Below are 11,033 nucleotides of genomic sequence, written 5' to 3'. Positions count from 1 at the left end.
TTTTTTTTTTTTTTTTTTTTTTTTTTTTTTTTTTTTTTTTTTTTTTTTTTTTGAGACAGAGTCTCGCTCTGTCACCCAGGCTGGAGTACAGTGAAGTGATCTCGGCTCACTGCAACTTCCACCTCCCAGGTTCAAGTGATTCTCCTGCCTCAGCCTCCCGAGTTGCTGGGATTACAGGCATCCGCCAAAACACCTGGCTTTTTTTTTTTATTTTAATTTTTTTAAATAGCGGTGGAGTTTCTCCATGTTGGCCAGGCTTGTCTCGAGCTCCTGACCTCAAGCAATCCACTCACCTCGGCTTCCCAAAGTGCTGGGATTATAAGTGTGAGCCACCGCACCCAGCTTCTGCCTCTAGACTTCTAAGTCAGTTGCAGGGAGGATGGGAAGGTACTGGAAAAGATGAATCATTAAAAAATATTTTCTTCTAGTGTAAAAAAATAATTTGACAGAAGTTTGAAAGTGTGGTAAGAAACACATAACATAAAATTTACCATCTTTAAGTATATGGCTCAATAGTGCTAATTACATTTACAGTGTTGTGCAATAGATCTCCAGAACTTAATCGTGCAAACCAAAACTTTGCGCTCATTAAACAGCAACTCCCCATTTCCTCCTCTCCTCCCAGCCCCTGGTAGCCACCATTCTATTTCCTGTCTCTAAAATTTGTCTACTCTGGATACCTCACATAAGTCTAAAGAGGAGCCATTTTTAAGTTGGAACAATATAACTGGATCCTCACCCAGAGGCATTAAAAGAGTAAAGTTTCAAAGAGTAAAGTCCTTCCCTGCCTGGAAAGGACTGACATTTTTTAATTGACATAATATGGTCCTAGGAGACCATATCACCTAAGGGAATTGTGGCTATGTTTATAGGCAGCTGGTAACTTAAATGGTTCAATTTTTTAAAATGTGGTTTTGCTGTTTACCTCAAAGGCTGCAACAGAAATGTGCAAAAAAATTTCCAAAAACATGAGCAGTATTCTAGAGATGGCTGAAAGAAAGATTGTTGAAACCTCCCAATCCTGGAGTTCTTTTATTATTTTTAGGGTGGAGGCATTTATGTGGTTCGTCATTGCTAACCACAGGTCATCACTCACATGGTGGCTCAAATAATTTGGAGAGACCCTTTGGATTCCTGGATCTCTAATTTTTAGAGAATAGGTCATTTTCTGTTTTCCTACTTAATTTTCTTTATCACCAATGGAAGAGGTTGCTAGTAGTCTACCCAGTATCTGTTCTCCCCTTCTTCATGAGTAATAGAACCCCAGTTTTATTTAGGGCAATAGTGTGTACCAAATATCTGAGCCCTCCTTGTAACAAATGGTGGCCAATGAGTTGGAAGCAGAAAGCTTAGTGGCGAGGAGATACTTTGGGGAAAGCCTCAGCAGCTTTCAAGCACTGTTTTTGTTATTTTTCTCTCCCTTTCCTCTTGTTGCATGGATGGTGCATTTTTTTAGCATCCATCTTGGTGCATGAGATGACTTGAAGATAGAAGCTTTGTGATGGGAATAAGGGGGCGGGGGGAAAGATGAGAAGAAGCAGGGTCCCTGAGAGATCAAGGAGCTGCCTACCTATTTTATGTGAGCAAAAGGTAAACATCTTTTTTATTATTATTTAAGTTTTCTATTACATCTGCATCTAAGCATAACTAATATGGTCTCCAACCCCTCATCCAATCAGATAATAAGCATTAAGCCAAATGAAGGAATCAATGTAATTATGGCATAGTTGCCGGGATATCCTCTTGGTGCCTTCCAACTGGATTGCAAGCCCTTAAGGGAAGGGATTAACGCTATTTACAGAGGTGTCACCAACCTTTATCATAGCACTTGGCACATTGTATATATTTAATAAATGTTTAATGTTAGTGCTGATGGCAATAGAGGAATCTCATCTCTGTGCACCTATTCAATGATCATAGTTGCATCTAGATGAGCGTCATAAGATTTCATAAGTGCTCAGCTCTTTAGTTTTCTTAGAGTAAAATTGGAATGGTACTTCACCTATCTTGAAATGATTAGGGATAATGTATGTGTAACTTGAATGTAAGTACCAGGTTTCTTATTCATTGGGTTTAGGCAGAAGAAGTTAATAACAAACTAGAGTTTCTATGTGAAGCTTGCAGGACCTCTGGCCTTACTTGCAAAATTCCTCCTGTTCCCATATGGTTTCCTTGGAGTCCTTCATGAGATGCCTTACAAGTGCCCACAGGCCAGTCTGCCAGCTGGCACTACCCTGACAACAATGACATTCTCTCCTTCCGGGGAGGTTTCTCCTGAGTCCATGAGCTGAGCCTGAGATAGACCTACTGCCTCCTTCTACATCTTGCTCCAAGGACCACTGTTTATTCCTTATGCCTTCGTAGAATGCTGAGATGCTGCCCAAGACCGAGTGTGGCCTCGGTAAATTTTAGCGCTATGTTTCCTTTCCTGGGTGACAGGATGCAGAAACGTTGGCAAGGCCTTCTCTGGACATAGAAGTTCCAGCCTAAGTTATTCACCCCAAACCTTTTCGTTTGCTCTTCCACCTTGACAGCACTGGAAGCAAAGATAATTTCTGCAGGGGTGAGGGAGTTCCACTCAGGGACCTTGAAGAGGAGTATGAAACATCTTACTAAGGATCTCCAGGCGACAAATTTGTGGATTTAAAGAAGAAAACATGGTGGATTAGAGACAGAACCAGTCTCACCTAAAGTAGTTATCCGTTGATGAATGAACCCCTCCCCTTTAAGTCCACCTTTAGAAACAGTTCCTGTTTCCCCCTTACAAGTAAGTGACAGTGGCACTTGAGTCAGGAGGCTGGATGTGATGGTTTGTGGCTTCAGACGGGATTCCCATCAGGAAGCCTGATGTTGAGACCTCACAGTGTAATTGTTCCCTCTCTTCTCTGCCTTTCCTTTTCTCTGCCAGCAGAAGCCTCAAGCTCAGGGCTCAGCCAGGTGGCAGCATAAAGCAATAAACCCGCAGACGGTGGTGCTGTCCTGTGGCTGCTCCATTCTCTCCACACACACACTCCTCTTTGCCCATTTTTATCGGAGCAGACCCAGGTCACATCCCCTCCTCTAGTCTTGTACTTTCTGACAGCCTTGGCTCCAAATCACCAAAGAAAGCAAAGACAAGCCACTGGAAGGGAAGTTGCTGAGGACTTGTTGAAGGCAGAAATTCTGTGGTACGTCATACAGAGCAGAGCAGAGTGGACTGGTTTAAAAGGCCCTGGGGATTTATGTGACCATCACCCTCACCTCCACACCCACCTTTAACTAACACAGCCAAGTTCCCATTTTGTTTAGTAAAGTACTTGGATTTGCAATTTCTCGGAGCCACAGTGACCAGTGCTGTCTGTGCCCTCACTACATTTTCAGAAGAAAGAAAGGGAGGGGTTCGCAGAGAAGGCTACTGCCAAAATGCATTGATTCTTACAGCGGCTGCTCCAGGATTTTCTTGGCCATGCCTATGACCCTGGCAGGGAGCTGAGTATTTCTACCCATGGTTAGTGCAGACAGGCTGATGCATTACCAATGGATTCTGGGGCCATATTGTCTTGCAGCTAAGTGCAATTCCAAAGGATAATGTCTTCACTATTTGACTAGTGTTCCTTATTCTCAAAAACCCTGGTGGTTCCTACAAAGAACATTGAGTCTGTCACCACTTCTTGAGTAATTGTAACTACACAGATCTCTGTGTCATTTTGGAGCACTAAGCTAACATCTCTAGTACAGCAGGCCTTGTAAGAAGGAAAGAAAATAGAACAGGTGAGATCCACTGATGATTGTTTGTCAGCAGACCTGCTCTGAGGAGGCTCCATGCCTCAGAGAGAAGTCCTGCTTCTAGCTCACAATGTAGAGTTAATGAATAAACTGAATTCCTATGAGCAGTCACTTTTCTCTACTTCTCCAGCGAGGACTAACATCACAGGACAGTTGACATTGGCTGCAGCCTGAGAGCTAAGCTTAGCTGGCTCAATCCTGGGATGGCAAGAAGATAGCATTTCTACCTTGCCTAGTTTGTACAGCAGATGCACTTTCCTAAGCTTTCATGACTCATTAAGGATCAAAGCATTGGGAACAGCCTCTGAGATCTCTCCAACTTGTTGTCCTGTCTTGGGGACCTCTTGAACAAGTCTGACTGTGCTAGGAATTCACTTCCCACAGATGCGCTCTGGCAGTGAGTCTATTTGTAAATTAAGTGGCCCTGTAGGGGCAGATACTGTCTTATCCCCCTCCCCCCAACTACTGCAACCTAAGGCGTCATTAATGGGGCAGGTTCTAAGATTACCCATTCCAACTTTTCAGCTTCATTTTCTTCATTTCTTGTTTCTGTGATGGGTGCAAAGATTTGTACCACACTTAGGGCTCTCAGAGGCTGAGTCCCGTGGGAAGGAACTTTGTCAAGCTGGCTTCAGAGGAAAGGGATGGCCTGTTGATTTGTTTAACACAAACACTTCAGGAAGACAATGGTGGGACTGATACTCTCCTGTGAATATTTCTTTTGGTGGCAATTGGTTTGTGGGAGGAAAATTTGAAAATATTTAAAAATCAAGTCAAGTAGATTACTTAGCAAAAACTGTCCCAAACTATGATATCTCACAAATAAAATACAGATTTTATATTTCTAGCCAGTAGTTCATTTATTGTTCTTTTAAAAATTATTTTTTGTTTTTAAGAATTCTTTGTTAATAAAAGAAATTTCTTAAACAGAGATGGAGTCTCACCACTTTGCCTAGGCTGGTCTCAAAATCTTGGGCTCCAGCAATCCTTCCACCTTTGCCTCCCAGAGTGCTAGGATTACAGGCATGAGCCACCACACTTGGTCTCATTTTATTGTTAAAATATGATGTAATTCTATTTTATGACTGAGTCTGAAGGGGAGGCTTTCTTTGGAGTTTCTCAATTCTCTCTTGAGCGAGATTTGTAGAATAGCATTCAGTTGAATTCAATCAACTGACTAGAACTTACTACTTATATATTAAGCATATATCCTAATTTATTTAATCTCCACAGTCAACAGAATGAATTACAATTTAGCAATTTAAAATATGTATTTCTTGTTATATATTATAGTTTGGGACAGTTCTTGGTTAGTAATCTTCTCAACCAGAAGTTCATATACTTAAGAAATATTTGAAAGAGGTATTGTTATTATTTTTATTTTACAGATGTGGCAACTGAGGCAGAGAGAAGAGCCCAGCCAGGTAGGCACAGGCTCAGCTAGAATCTTAGATGATAGTGGTTGTTGCTACTAAGATGAAGGGAAGAATGAGTAATGGGTGAAATCAGAAATTTCTGCCACTCTTCTTCTAATTCATCCAATAAATTTTAATTGAATTTCTGCTTTGAGCAGGATAGCGTAATTGTTCAAGGGAGGGTCTCCGAAGAAATCCTGGCTCTGAATTGGGCAAATTGTTTAACTTCTATGAGCTTCTGCTGTTGTATCTATAAAATATGAAGCATAATGGTGCCTGCTTCATAGAATTGTTGGGAGACCGAAATGAATTATAAGAGCATTTAGGACTGTGTCTGTCACATAGTAAGTGCTCATTAAATGTTAGCTATTATCGTACGCACATATCATATGGGTGATTTCATGCAAGCCCCAGGGCCCAGCCACTGGCATTGCATAGGAAGGGCAAAGTCCCATGCCAGGGCCTGAGTTAAACTCCCAAGCAGTACAGTGCAACACAGAGGCGTGGAGAATTCAGAAGGCATTTCTGAGAGATGCAATTCAGGAAGTTACTACATAGGACTGGGGATGTACATTTTGGCTCATTATTAGGGGGCCAGAACTGTGTGGAGGGTCCCAGATGCACTGAACAAAAGTTCACTGGGAGTAGTCCAGTTAGCCAGAGCCCCCATTCCAGAAAGGGCCCAGGGACCATGGCTTAGGCTAAAGACATAGACCTTTTCCTTCCTTTCTATCTTGGTGAGATGCTGTGGCAGGTATGAGAATAGCTTTGGTACTGTGTAACTTTCCACTGGGAAACTTTCCACTTTCCTCTGGTCCAGCAAAGGATGTGACCAGCCCCACCTAAGAGCAGCTAAGAAACTCCACTGTGTCTCAGATAAATGAGAACAAAATGTGAACCAAACAAAAAACAAAACTCTGGTTGAGGATTCTGGGGTTCTAGAAATGAGGACATCTGCTCCTCCTTTTAATAAATATGGTAAATAGAGACTCCAAGAGCTTTGGAGAACATGTGGTAATTTGGTGGGAAAAGAATGAGAAAAATAATGATTTTCTTCTCATTCCTACTTTTCTTTTTCCTGATTTATTCTGCCATCTTTATTCTCTTCCTTTCTCTTTTGCTATCTCCTACTCGTCCCCATCATTATTGCCATCTTCACCATCATCAGAAGTTTATAATGGAAGATATTGGAGCTTTGAAGGAAGATGGTATTTAGTCTCTATCTAAATTTGTCAGTAGGGAAGCAGAAACTCTGGGTGGGTCAGCTGACTCTAGGCTGGGCCTTCAGGAAGTTTGGTAACACCTAACTAGCCTACACAATTAAGAAAGAGGAGAGTTGGAACAGTTGAGCTCAAAATCAAAGTTATAGCTGGGCTGTGGAATTAGGAATTTAAGTTTCTATAATTTCGTTTGACATGATGAAGCTGGTGATTGACCTCTGAAATGTGGCTGTAGAAAACCTAAAATCACCACGACCATCCTTGCTAGAAGCAACAGCTGGCCGCAGGAAGAGGACCTTGTTGGGAGACAGTTTTCCATGGGTCTTTTGTGTTTCTGTATAGCTTGCAAAGGCCCTGGCTACTTTTGTTCTGGACTGTGTTTTCAAAGATGCTTGTGTACCAAAGAGCCTTGGCTATAGAGACAGCCACAGTGTCTCCCTCCAGAACAAAAGATGGGTACACCCACTGTTCATTTTAAAATATTTGCTTTTTCTAAGCTCAGGGTTCCTCTTTTTTAATGTAACCCACTGTGTGCAGGTCTCAGCTGGCCATCTTCACTTTGCCCTGTGGGACCAGCAAAAGAAAATGGGGATGTTGCCATTGCTGTCAGTAATAAAGTCCTTTGTCTCTAACCCAGGAATCTTGTGTCTTCTACCAGTATCTATTATGCTGTGGCGAAGTAATTGTGAGTTTGCATGTAGAGTAAAACCTCAGACTATTCACCGTTCTTGACATATCTTCCCTCACTTCTGTCTTTCAGATATTGTACAAATACATCTAACTATTGGAACCTTATATATAATCTGAACTTTAGTTGCAAGGGAGTCTGAGACTTGTAGGTTTAGCTTTCCATCCCCCGTAGTACAGAAAAGCACCATCCCCACCATACTCCCTGTAGGGGCTTGCTATCTAGCTGAGATTTACAACAATGGCTACCACTTACTAGGCTCCCACATTATCTGAGAACTGTAGTAATTGGGTTACATACATTATTGTGAATGCTGACAATAGCTCTACAAGATAGAGATTATTTCACTCATTTTACTTATGAAGAAGCATCCACAGAGATTTAGTGTCTGCTCAGGACCATGTAGCTCTGTTTCCGAGCCATATTCACACTTTTGGGTCTGCCTGGTTCCACTGCTTGGCTCTGTCTGCTCCTGGATGCTGCCGTGGCAGTGTAGCACAGAGAGTGACACATCTTGGTGAATGTTTATTTCCAGGAGCATCAGAGAGGAGCTCTCGCAGCCTCAGGACAGAGAGGAATGCTTCTGAGGAGGGAGGCTTGATGGTCCTTCGGGAAGGGCAGAGCCTGGGCTCTGGGATGCAATGCATGGGTAAGGTGGGGAAGAGAAAGAAGCTGGAAAGGACGATGTGAGAAGATGCACACAAGTCTGTGTTGGGGATAGAATAGGAATTTTGTGGAAACAGAGAGATAACATAGGAAGAGTAGGCGGAGAGACCCTGTAAGGACCTGGTGTAAAGGTTGTTGAATTTCAGAATAAGGCTTGCTCCTACAGATAGCAATGGAAATACCAAATCCATGACATGGCTCCATTACCTTTTTTCCCACTGACTTGTTTTCCAACCCAGATGACTCCCAGAAAAAAGAGCAGCTCACCATTTCTCTAGCCAGGGAACTCAGAGGGGGAAATGGCTGCTGGTTCAGTCACTCATGGAGCCAGGGAGACAGCCTCTTCTCCCAGTTCTCCAGCAGGACCAGCAGAGGAACGGCGTTAGCATAAAATGGAGAGAGAGCATGGAATATACCTCACATTAGCAGACAATATTGCCTTGATTGCAGACAACACACATGAATTGAATTGATAAAGGAATCTTCCCATCAAAGCCAGAAATGAGTGGAAATTAACTTTAACAAAGTAAGCAACTGTGCTCAAGAGACAGACAGAAGAAACCCATTGCATACTTGGTGCGTGTCAGAGACGTAGAGGAGCAAAGTGTTCAGGCCCATCAGTGAGCGCAAGAGTGATTAATAAACACTTACGCGGACATTCATCTGACAGGCGACTGACAAAGCCCCACAATGATGAGGGAGAAGGGGCATTTCTTCTTGATAGATGTATCTGAAATGCTCATTTACTCCTTTTTGATAGATTTAAATGTCCAGGTATTCTCTCACCATAGAAATTGATTCAGAAACAGTGCTGGGTTAAAAATAAGGGCTAGAGATTTAACTCCATCCATGTGGAAGGAAATGTATTCGTCCTAGTCATCAACACATAGATGGAAATGTGCTGGAGTTTCACAAAGGTTTGGGGGGAAGGGTACTTATTCTCTTTAAAGTATAAAGTGAGATAGATGAGTACAAAATCATTCTGCCCGAGATTTTGTAAATAGCATTAGTGACTGAATACAAGTCTTTTTCTCCCAGTCTGAAACAGTTTAAAAATTATCTGTTCGAAAGCAGTTCTCAAAGGGCAGACTTAAATTTGGTGCTCCACCCTCTAGATTTCTGTCACATGCCACCCTTGTTGGAAGGGGGTCAGGGAAAGGGAATTGGGGCTGGGGGTCAAATCAGCCAACAAGTGGTGTCTGCCATGTGTACTGAGAGCAATGACCACACAACAGAGAACGAGGGGGCCACCTCTGGAATGGAAACTGTGATCAGGAATGATGGGAATTGTAGGATGCTGAAACCCTGCAGCCTACAGGCTCACCCTTTCCTTTAATACTTGATTGAAATGGCTTGCCTGTTCACCCCATCCCAGGAACTGTGGGAAGTTCAATGCCCTCCAAGATATCTGGAGAAACCTGCACCTGCTTCTGCTTCCACCAAAGTCCTCTTCTCCCCACAAAATGTCCCCCATGCTCTCAATTCTGTGGCTCCTCCTTTCTTCTCCCAAGACATTATCAACACAAGGCATGGTATGATGTTTTCATTGCAACTCAATCACAGTGACCAACTCATCAAAAACCAGGAGTCCACGTAGCTCTTGCATTCATTTCAGTTAGCCAGCATTTACTTTAATCAACTTCTCAGCAAAGGAATGAAACACTCTTTAGGATAAAATCTTGCTCACAATAGTGAGTTGAATTTTTAAGGAACGTTTCCCGAGGGACAATTGGCCTTTTTTCATCTATAATCTAATTCTCAAGGGCTTTTCAGAGCAGAGTCTTCTTTTTCACCTTGAGATCTTTTTTTTTTTTTTTTCCCCTTTTCCTATAGAGGTTTGTAGGCTGGTGTTTCTGATTGTGAACTAAATACATAAATGAGCACTAATTAGCCTCGCACATTCCACCCAGCCATTCTAAGACTCAGCAGTCATATTTCCTAAAGAAAAAAAAGTCAATATTTTATTTTGCCATCCATCACAAGATATGAAAAAGAACCATCTCCATTTTCTTTAGTAACAGCTAAGGGCAAAGACTACAAATTAACCTCCCTCCATTAGGCACAATCAATAGAGATATGGAGTTTTCCCCCCTAGTCTAGACTTCTATTTGGGAATGAAATGTTGGAGTAAGCCACATTTCCTGCAAAGGCCGTGGGATAAAGGGACCTGCTGATTGCAGTCCATGTGACTCCGGGAAACGCCGGGCCTGGAGCTCAGGTTTTCGACTCTGGCATGGCAGGAGGCAGTGATGGATGGAGCTCCAGTTTGAAGGTCTGAGCTGCGATGAATGAAGCAGGCCTGCTGCGCCTGCCAGGGGCTAAGCGTTCTCAACAGTCACTTCATAGCTCGCTGGAAAACCCGGCACTGTTTTTATGTTGGGCAGAACTGGAAGCAGCCGCTGACACTTGCTTTCGGTGAGCACAGGTCATAGGTCGGAGCTCCCTGGACAGGCGAAGCCGGGCAGTCAGAGAGACCTTCAGAGTCAGGCTGGGCTTGCTCTGGGGCTCGGATGTTTCCTGCTTCGGGTACTGGGGGAAAAGTCACTGGAAGAAGATGCTGATGCTGTCCCCTCAGGGCTCTGATGGGGAAAGCGGATCCTCAGCAATGGAGCTGGAAAAACCACAGTTGTGAAAAATTTAAAACAGTGAGGGGTTGCCTGATTCATCCCCACATGTACTCAGGACCACAGAAATCACCTCAGACTGAGGGAGCCCGTCAGGTTTAAACGCTCACTTGCCCTCCCTTGTTACTGATGTCAGAGGGCCCTCTGATGCTGGACGGAGGCCCAAGTCATCCCAGAACTGGGTCATCAAGGAGTGGGGAAGGGCCTGACTACCACGGCAGGCTTGGCATGTTACCCACATTTAAATCCATGTTTAAAGGTGAAAATTGCCCCTTGCAGAGTGTGCTATGGCTTAACCGTGTCCACTACGGTTCAGGTGTTGGAAACTTGAGCCCCGGTGTGGTGATGTTGGGAGGGGAGGGGAGGTCTCTAAAGGGAAGTTTTTGGGCCATGGGGACACCATCCTCATCAATGAATGAATGCCATTCTTGCAGGAGTGGGTTTGTTATAAAAGGGTGAGTTTGGCCTCCACTAGTCTCTCTCTCCCCTATGGGATGCCTTCCATCATGTTACGATGCATCAGGAAGGCGCTCGCCAGATGCCAGCCCCATAATCTTGAAACTTCCCAGGCTCTAGAACCATGAGCCAATAAATCCCCCTTCGTTATAAATTATCCAGTCTGTGGTACTCTGTCATAGCAGCACAGGACAGACTA

Source organism: Theropithecus gelada, chromosome 17 (assembly GCF_003255815.1).
Source record: "Theropithecus gelada isolate Dixy chromosome 17, Tgel_1.0, whole genome shotgun sequence".
NCBI classification, from domain to species: Eukaryota; Metazoa; Chordata; class Mammalia; order Primates; family Cercopithecidae; genus Theropithecus; species Theropithecus gelada.
This window is presented reverse-complemented; position numbering follows the sequence as displayed.